Raw genomic sequence first — 10000 nt, 5'->3', positions numbered from 1 at the left:
TTCTTTCTTCCTCTTTTGCCCTGTTTCCATTTTCCCTTCTTAATCTCTTTCTCTCTTTTTGTTGCTTTTTTTCCACGGCAGATGGGTGATGTGTGTGTGGAGGAAACGCGGCGTCAGGGAGAAGACACATCTCACACGTGCTCGGGAACACCCGATCGTCACGCTTCTGAGTACCGACCGATGGATCTGGTCCCGAATTTTTTAATAGTTTTCTCCTCTCTCTCTCTCTCTCTCTCTCTCTCTCTCTCTCTCTCTCTCCCCCCCCTTCCTTCTCTTTCCTTTCTCTCCCTTCCTTTCTTTCTTTCTCTCGCTCTCTCGCTCTCGCTCTTCTTTTCTTTCTGACAGAGTCTCTCGTTCTGTTGCCCTGGCTAGAGTGCCATGGCGTCAGCCTAGCTCACAGCAATCTCAAACTCCTGGGCTCAAGCGATCAGACTGCCTCAGCCTCCCGAGTAGCTGGGATTACAGGCATGTGCCAGCATGCCCAGCTAATTGGATATACGTGTGTGTGTGTGTGTGTGTGTGTGTGTGTATATATATATATATATTTTTTTTTTTTTTTTTTTGAAACAGAGTCTCACTCTGTTGCCCAGACTAGAGTGCCGTGGCGTCAGCCTAGCTCACAGCAACCTCAAACTCCTGGGCTCAAGCGATCCTACTGCCCCAGCCTCCCGAGTACCTGGGACTACAGGCATGCGCCACCGTGCCCGGCTAATATTTTTCTGTATATATTTTTAGATACTGTTTCTGTATATATTTTTAGATATATAGTTTCTTTCTATTTTTAGTAGAGATGGGGGTCTCGCTCTTGCTCAGGCTGGTCTCGAACTCCCGACCTTGAGCGATCCACCCGCCTCTACCTCCCAGAGTGCTAGGATTACAGGCGTGAGCCACCCCGCCTGGCGTGTACGTTCTGTATTCACAGCCAGACGGAAGGCAGGGAGAATGTTACCCTTTCAAAGCCCGCCCTGCTCGCCTCTCAGCCCACCGATGGCACTCTGAATCCCGTGGCATTCCTTCACTCAGCTGAATTCTTCAGCACCCGACCCCCCCCCCACCCCACCCCCGTGCCACGGGAGTTCGTTCTCATGGCAGAGCCATCGAGGCTGTTGCCACACGTGTTGTAGGTGCCTAGGCAGACTGTGCCCTGGCCCCGAGGAGGTACGGAACCGCCTATCGCCTCGGGAGGGAGGGACAAGATGTGTCCGTGTCCAAGGCGACGTCCTGTCGATCACGAGGAGGCCTGCAAAGGCTCGTATCTGCCAGGCATTGAGCCACATCACATGAAACACCGGTGTGTTCCTTCACTTAGGTGGTGTCGCGTGTTGATACTCACAGAGGATGATAAACCCACTCGCATGCCGGCTGAGCCCCCTGTGTCTCCTCCTCTATCCACTGAGGGAAAAAACCGCAACGAAAGGTAGAAAACCACAGGGGGGGGAAGACTGCCCGTCGCTCTCCCTATGTGACCGTCCGGAGTGCTCGTTCAGATGGGAGGAGGTGTGTTTGTGTGTGTGTGTGTGTTTCATTGATTTTGGTGCCATCTTTTCTCTGCAGCTGCGTCAGAGGACAGCGATTTTTCCGATTTTCACTCCGCTGAGTGAATTGCCTTTTGAAGAGAATGTCCACAGGAAGCCTACGGTCCTCCCGCGGGGGTGGCCCTCCTCTAGAAATGAATCTCGTTTCTTGAACGGAGGGGACTTGTTGACGCCATCATGCTTTCGGGACGACTTCTCAGACGCTAGCTTTGGACCGCAACATAGGTGCCCCCGACATTGCCTCAAGGGTTCCGTGGTGCCTCCTGTCAAGAGACCCCACCGACCGTCCCCAGCCTGCCCGCTCAAGGGAGCCGGGCCCCTTCTGATCTGTCCGCCCGCCGGTGAAGCTCCCTCCCGAGGGTCGGAAAGCCCACCTGTTTCCCAGTTCGGTTGAATGATGGGGCACCCGGGCAGGGCACTGGCACCGAGTGACTCCATTCTGAGTCTGTCTGCTCTGGGGGGCGGGGGCGGGGGCGGGGGCGGGGGCGGGGGCGGGTGGGGGGGCAGTTCCGTCTCGACCCGGTGGCCTCCTACCGACTGACTCGATGGGACGGACCATTCTCACTCAGGATCGTGTACCTTCTTGGCCTAGGCACATCCCGGCACTGAAAGCCACTTTTCGGGGACACTCTCCCACGTACAGATAGATGGCCTGCACGAGTGCTCTTCCTTTCTCGAAACACTGGAAATCTGTCCTCAATTTTACCTGACCTACCTGACGGTGTGTGATAAAGGAGCATAGAACCCTCAGCCACCCTCCACCTTCCCGCTGTCCCGAGAGACAGTGCCGAGCGTGAAATTCTATCCCTGACTCTCTGTGTCCACCGGAACGTGGCCTGACTGCAGTGACGTCAGCTACGTCAAGTCGTTCTCTGGGTAGGGAAAGAACTTAACCAGATAGGCCCTATCGGTCGCTTCTCTGTTCTGATAGTTTTGTGGCAGCCATTTCTTTCCCCCTCTCTTTTCTTTTTCTGTCTCTCTCCCCCACCCCCACCCCCAAATTCTTTCTACGAAGACGTTTAGGATGTCAGATTCTGGCCACATGCCCCCCCCTAGGCATACGGGGGCCAGCATAGACAAAGGTCTTCGGTACCAAGTGTTCATTCCACGGTGACAGATATTGCCACTCTTGTATTGACCAGGGCGAGATGGTGAGTGGGTCAACTCTGAAACTCCCTGTACTCTACTTCTCTCTTGGGTAGGTCCCTGCCCCAACCCTCCGGCTTCTAGCACACACCCAGGGGCACTCTCTCCTCTCTGGATAAAGTTCCAGATGATCCGATCCGCTCCGAGGAGGAAGGGGAGCTGGCCGGGCCACCCACTGTGCGCCCCACCCCCGTCAGTCATAGGGTCCGTTCTTTTCAGGATGACACCGGCAGCGGTTGCTGGGTGTCACCTAGCGGCCACTTTGATCAGACCTCGGGATCCGGAAAGTCAGGTGACGTTGGGAGTTTAAGAGCTGACTCCCGGGAGGTGTGGAGGGCGGGGAGGAGAGCACGGTCCGGACGGTCCCACCCTCTTCTTCCCGGGCCCGCAGCTCTGGGCCCGCCCGGGGCAGCCCTAGCCTCTAGCGGGTCTCCGCCCACCCGCCCTGTTGTCTGCGGGAGGCGCCCCTCCTCCCGCTCTCTGCCTCCTCCCGGGACCGTAGGCCTCTGCCCGTCGTCTTTTTTATTTTTATTTTTTCCCTTTTGTTTGTTTCTCTTTTATCTTGTGTTTTAGGCTTATCGAATATCATATCGTATAAAAACTTAAATCACAGAATGAATTATATTAAGTAACAAGATGTGGCTTTTTATCCTACGCCGAGAACGATGAATTTTTCTCTTCGTGTCCATTTTCCTGTCCTGGAAGAAATACAAAGTTGCTCGTGATACTTCCCCATCATCTTCCAGTTTCCCCGACTGTCAACACGATGTATTCGATCGTATATCTTTGTGTGTGCACGTGGGCGCCTGTACCTATTTCTTTTCGGCATCAGTCTCAGGTCTTTTGGCACCTAGGGGGGAAAAAGGAGAAACCAATAAAGGACAGAAAGACGTTCTGTCGTTTTACGCTCCCCACCACCACCACCACCACCACCACCACTTTTGGGAGCTTGTAGTCTGGCCTATGTCCCCAAGGCAGGTTAAATCTTTTCTTAAAACTCCCAAGTGGTCCCCTGCCCCGCCCCCCCCCCCCCAGGTGGGCGGCCGGCAGAGTTCACAGGCTTTGTTTTTGGCAGAGCCTGGACGATTGAAATAATTAACCACAATCAACGCTAAAGCTGAGAACCCCTCCCCCCCTCATTAAAAGCTCTGTATTTCTGCCTAGCCCTATGTTCGGGGAAATTCGGAGGCTTGAGATGGGAAGGTCTACCCTATTTTCTCCTTTACCGGCAAAATAGACTCTCTCTTTCCTTCCTCCTCAAACAGCTTGTCCTCGTTATTCGGCCTCGTGGGCAAGTGGCCGAGCTTTCGGTAACACCAAGTCTTCTAAGTTGTGTTGTGTTATCGGTCTTGTTTTCTTTCTTTTCTTTTCTTTTCTTTTCTTTTTTTTTTTTTTGAGACAGGATTTCTTTCACTCTGTCCTCTCCCAGGCCGCCTTGGCCTGATTGTAGCTCACAGCAAGCTCCAAATCCAGGGCTTAAGTGATCCTCTCTGCCTCAGCCTTCTGAGTAGCTGGGACTATAGGCAAATGCTGCCACACCCGCCATAATTTTTCTTTTTTTTTTTTTTGTTGGTAGAGATGAGGTCTCATCGTGTTACCCAGGCTGGTCTCCAGCTGCTGGGCTCAAGTCACGCTCCCGTCTCTGCCTCCCAAGTTGCGGGGATCACGGGCATGAGCCACCATGGCCAGCCAGGTTATTTAAAGGTGATCGCTTTGCTATCCTGATACAAAACCCCAAATGTGCGAGTTTAAGGCACCAGACGGAGGGAGTCCCCACACTACATCGTCACGAACATTGAGGGTGGCTCACGAAACAGCTGGGATGTGGCCACACAGTAGTGATCGAGGAGATATATTCTAGTGGGATAGCAGAAATATAGAATGTCCTGAAGACACTAAATGTCGGAATGCCACAGCAGTCAATGGCTGACAAACTTCCATTCCATCGTGTCATGGTAGGCGGCTTACTTTTCTCCTGCTCCCTCGGTATGATTAAGGCCTGACGTAGAAAATGTCTACGTCTCATCCAAATCCATCGAGACGATGGAAGGGGGAACTGGGAGAGGAATAAAGAAAAACAAGAGGGGGAGAAGGAGGAAACTGCCTCCCCTGCCCCCATGCTACCCAATTAATAAATGAAGAATGGGCCGGGCGCGGTGGCTCACGCCTGTAATCCTAGCACTCTGGGAGGCCGAGGCGGGTGGATTGCTCAAGGTCAGGAGTTCGAGACCAGCCTGAGCGAGACCCCGTCTCTACTAAAAATAGAAAGACATTATATGGACACCTAAAAATCTATATAGAAAAATTAGCCGGGCATAGTGGCGCATGCCTGTAGTCCCAGCTACTCGGGAGGCTGAGGCAGTAGGATCGCTTAAGCCCAGGAGTTTGAGGTTGCTGTGAGCTACGCCACGGCACTCACTCTAGCCTGGGCAACAAAGTGAGACTCTGTCTCAACAAAAAAAAAAAAAAAAATAAATGAAGAATGGCCTCTTCCCTCCTCTTCCCAACCCCTAACTATGCCTGGAGGTGTATCGTAGGCCTACAGTCCTAAGAAATGTACAACTACTGATAGTAATGGGAAGAAATGCAGTCTAATAGGTTTCTGTGCAGTGGGACACCTGGCCAGGGCACTTACGGTGAATGGAGCTTGCAGGGCGGGCGGGAGGTTGCTCTGGGTGAGTCTGTGAGTTGGCGGTGAGTGGTGAGTGAATGTGAAGGCCTAGGACATTACTTACTGTAGGTTTTCATAAACCCTGGACACTTAGGCCACACGACATTTACCTTTAGAAATTTCTTTCTTCAATAATACATTAACCTTAGCTTACTGTAAGTGTTTTCACTTCATAAACTTTTCCATGGTGGTTTGGCTTTTTTTTTTTTGTTTGTTTGTTTGTTTTTCTTTCTTTTAAACTTTTGGACTCTTTTGCAACACCACGACTTAAAACACAAATGCGTTGCACTGTTGTACACAGATATTTTCTTTCTCTGTGTCCTTATGTGTTCCGTAAGCTTTTTCCTACTTTTAAAGTTTTTATCGTTCTATGCACTTTTCAAAATAATAAAAACTAAAACGGGGGGGGGGGGTGGGAGAGGGAAGGAGAGAAATACACACACATGAATATGTTTCCCAAGTGAACTGAGGAAGGGGGCCGAGTCAAGGTTCTCAGGGAGCCACCAGTGATGAAACGGTCAGGCTCAGAATCAGCATTGCAGAGTGGCTGCAGAGCCGGGGGGCCTGGACTGGCTACCTGGACGACACTCCGTGTTTGGTAACTTGGCGAGTCATACATCCTCTTGAGCCTCAGCCTCTTCATCTGCAAATGCAGAAATCATGGTGCCTACCCCACAGGGATATTGTGCAGAGTGAAAAAGCAAATGCAGGCAAAGCCCACAGAAGCACGCGTGGTAAACAGTAAGCCTTTAATCGTGGTCACAGTCGTTGTTATAGGATCATCTTCCTATGTCCTTGTCTTTTAAAGATTAGCAGAACCTCCCAGAAGATGAGAATGGGCTCCCCCTGAGCAAGTCTCGGCTGTAAAGTCACAGGCATGTTGAGCATGTGGCACAGAAGGCAGAATAAAAACCTGATCCCGGAACATTATGTTCCTGCAGGACATGAAATCATTGAAGGTATGGGAAATCCTACCTCATATCCGTTTTACTAGAACACCTATGATTGCGTACGCACATGGACGCACGCGCACGCGCACCCCAAACTTTTTGAGCTTCACAAAACAGCGTAACCAAGGAACACACTATGATGCTTCTTAGCGATCTATTTAGGCCCAGGTTACTCGTCACTCTGAGCCTGCCTCCTTATCTGTCCAATGAGAATAGTGTTTGTCACAATTATCGTCATCGTCATCCTACCTAACGCTTCTGGTAAAATTGAAGTGTGAGAACACCCGCTAGACAGAAAATCCATGTTATCTCTCAATTTTTCTTCCTCCTGATTTCTATCTGAATCTGTGAGCTCGCTTTGGTTCACTTCGGTTTTTCAAGAGGCTCCGGTTACCTTCTCTCCCACCTATATCGGATTGGGTCTGACGGAAGAAAGAAGGAAAAAAAAAAAAAAAACATAGTAAAGAAAGCAGAACAACATTTGTTTCTGAAGCAACCGATCAAACATTGCTGATGAGCCGGTCTTTTCTATTTCAGTAAACCAAGGAGGCCTATTGTCACGAGGATGTGAGGGGCCCGGGTAAGATTGGATGATTACCCCTAAAGGAGACAAAGCAGACAGACTATGGCACATGTGATCTTAGCCAAGAGAATAAACAGTGACCTCTCTGCCGAGTTGGGCCTTAGCATACCAAAGGGAAATAAAGGTGTAATAGGATGCTCAATTTTTACTCTGGAAACAGAGGTTGGTTGGGCACTGAACTGAGAACACTGAATTTTTTACCCTCCTTGATATTCACATAGGCTTAGAGGAGGCAAAAAAAAAAAAAAAAAAAAAGAATACTGAGCCTATAAGTCATCCCTAAAACTCGGATTTTATGTTCCCTTGCCTTTTCATAACTGAGCAACACACAACATTAAAGAATGGACACAGGCCGGATGCGTTGGCTCAGGCCTGTAAACTTAGCACTCTGGGAGGCCGAGGCGGGAGGATCGCTCAAAGTCAGGAGTTCGAGACCAGCCCGAGCGAGAGTGAGACCCCCCGCCCCCGTCTCTACTAAAAATATAGAAAGAAATTGTCCAGACAACTAAAAATATATAGAAAAAAATTAGCCGGGCATGGTGGCACATGCCTGTGGTCCCAGCTCCTGGGGAGCCTGAGGCAGGAGGATCGACTGAGCCCAGGAGTTTGAGGTTGCTGTGAGCTAGGCTGACGCCACGGCACTCACTCTAGCCCGGGCAACAGAGTGAGACTCAGTCTCGGGGGGGGGGGGGGGACCCAAAAACAAACAAACAAACAAAAAAACTGGAAGGGACACAGACTTCCACAGGTTTGTGTGTGGCCCCTTTTACTTATTAACGCTACAGGACCTTAATTATTTGTGCTCTGAATCTGATATTCAAATTATCCTTGTGGCCAACGCGTTTGAACAGTAGATGGTAGGGGAAGAAGAGTTCACCTCCTGAATAGATGACAAGTAACGGGAGTACTGGTGAAATTACAAGTGGCTTACGTTTACACACTGAAAATCCCAGTTAGCCGCTACCATGAGTTCAAAGAAGAGATCTAAATTTCTGACCCTATGACCCTAAAAGATATTTCCTCCCATGGTGTCACAGATAAAAATAAAACTGCATCCTAGCACTTTGGGAAGCCTAGGGGGAAAGGATCGCTTGAGGCCAAGAGTTTGAAGTTGCAGTGATCTATGATGATGCTACTGCACTTTAGTCTGGGAAACAGAGTGAGGGCCCGTCAAAAGAAAAAAAAGAAAAAGACAAAAAGAAAGAGAGAGAGAGAGAGAGAGAGAGAGAGAGACAGAGACAGGAAGACACAAGGAAAGAAAGAAAGAGAGAAAGAAGAGAGGAGAAGAGAAGAGAAGCGTCAATCTATCCATTGCATTTTCTACCCTTTAGGTGACTGGGCTTCAGCAGGGTGATGTGATCTGACAAAGTTCATGTTGCTAAGAAATAAAGCACTGGAGTTCAAACTCTGAGTTTTCAAAATCCAGCATATCCCCCTACCCACCATACCGTGCCACCTCTGAGAGTGGATATCTCACAGAGGAGAGCTGTGGAGGCCATTCTTGGACAGACAGAGTCAAGTAGTGGAGACCATGGAGTCTCTGCTCTGCAGCCAGTCTAGAGACATATGGAGCCATTAACACTGCTTGTGAGGAAAATACCATGTCATAGGGAAACAGAAATATTTTCCGCCTTAGGCAGATACAATTTAGGAAAAGACCCGAAACCCCTCTTCTTCTAACAGTGCTTTCTGGTCAGATGCTGACCCCTTCGATTCACAGATTCAGATACATCATTCAATGCAAGCATTGTCAACAAGTCACTCTTTGCAGCTTTCTGAAATTTCTCGCATATAGCATACTTGTAAAGATGATCACTTATGTGAAGACACCACCCCTCCAGAAAAACAAAAACAAAACCAAAACAGAAGCCCACTTTTCTCTGCTGTGAAAATCAAGATCAGCTTTTATGAGATCCACTAAATTCACACAAGAAGTAAAATATAATCATACTGATATATGCAATTTTTCTCTTAGAACAGAATGCATGGTGCTCCTTATCGTCTCAGATACTGTCAACAGAAAGCACGCGGTGGATGAACAATCTCCGTGAGCTTTTCTACAGAGATGGGGTGGGGGTGTGTGTGTGTGTGTGTGATAAATAATGAGGGTTGAGGAGCAGATAAATGACTGGGGGAAAACAACAACAGCAACAACAACAAAAACCACTTCCTGGTTCCTCGATGCAAGCATTCATTTAAAGGGGATACTCGTATGTATACCTAGGTGGAAAGTGGAAGCAGCTTTAAAAAAAAAAAAAGAAAAATTGCTGCGAGCCCTGGTTATGATACGGCAATAAGCGCTAGCTCTTGGAAGGTGTAAAACATATTCACGGTGGCTTACGCCAATCTGGGATGTACAAAGACGAGCTTGAGCACCACCACCAACCAAAAATATGAATGAATACCTGGCTAGCGATCAGGATCAGACATAATAGAAAAGAAAAAGCTCCCAAGGCTAAAATAATGTGAACACGATTGACTCGTCCATGGAAAAGAACCCCAAATCACTGCAAAATAATTTAAAGAGTTTTATTCTGAGCCCAACGGCCGTGATCATGGCCCAGAGAGCTACGCCCAAGAAGCCTTGAGCAAGCGGACCCATTGTGGTGGGGTGGGTTACAGTTTGGCTTCATACATTTTAGGGAGACAGGAATTACATGTAAAATCACAAATCAAAACATGGAAGGGGTACATTGGTCTGGGCTGAAAAGGCAGGACATCTGGCAGTTGGGGGGGGGCGGGGGAGGGAGGGTGCGGTGTTTACAGGTTTACAGCTGGGTTTAAAGATTCTTTGATTTGCAATTGATGACATAAATGAACCTCTGCCTAAAGGCTTTGCATCATGTTTTCAGTTAAGGTAAGGAGGTCTGCTAATCACAGACAAGCCACTGGACAGTTTACCCAAAACTCAAGTGCCCTGTAGTTCAGTAAACGGTTGGCCTGCTAGATATGCGTTAAGCTTTGTCTTGCCTGGCCTTAGGCCCGTCGGACATTCAGTATCTCATTGTTATAAAATCTGACTCCATCAGGGAGGGGTGTCTGACTTCCCCTGTCCTTGCGGGGCAGCAGCTCAGGTTTAAGGGTTTTTCTAGGGTTCCCTGGGCCAACCACGGGA

Source organism: Eulemur rufifrons, chromosome 13 (assembly GCF_041146395.1).
Source record: "Eulemur rufifrons isolate Redbay chromosome 13, OSU_ERuf_1, whole genome shotgun sequence".
Lineage (NCBI taxonomy): Eukaryota > Metazoa > Chordata > Mammalia > Primates > Lemuridae > Eulemur > Eulemur rufifrons.
Note: the sequence above shows the minus strand (reverse complement) of the source record.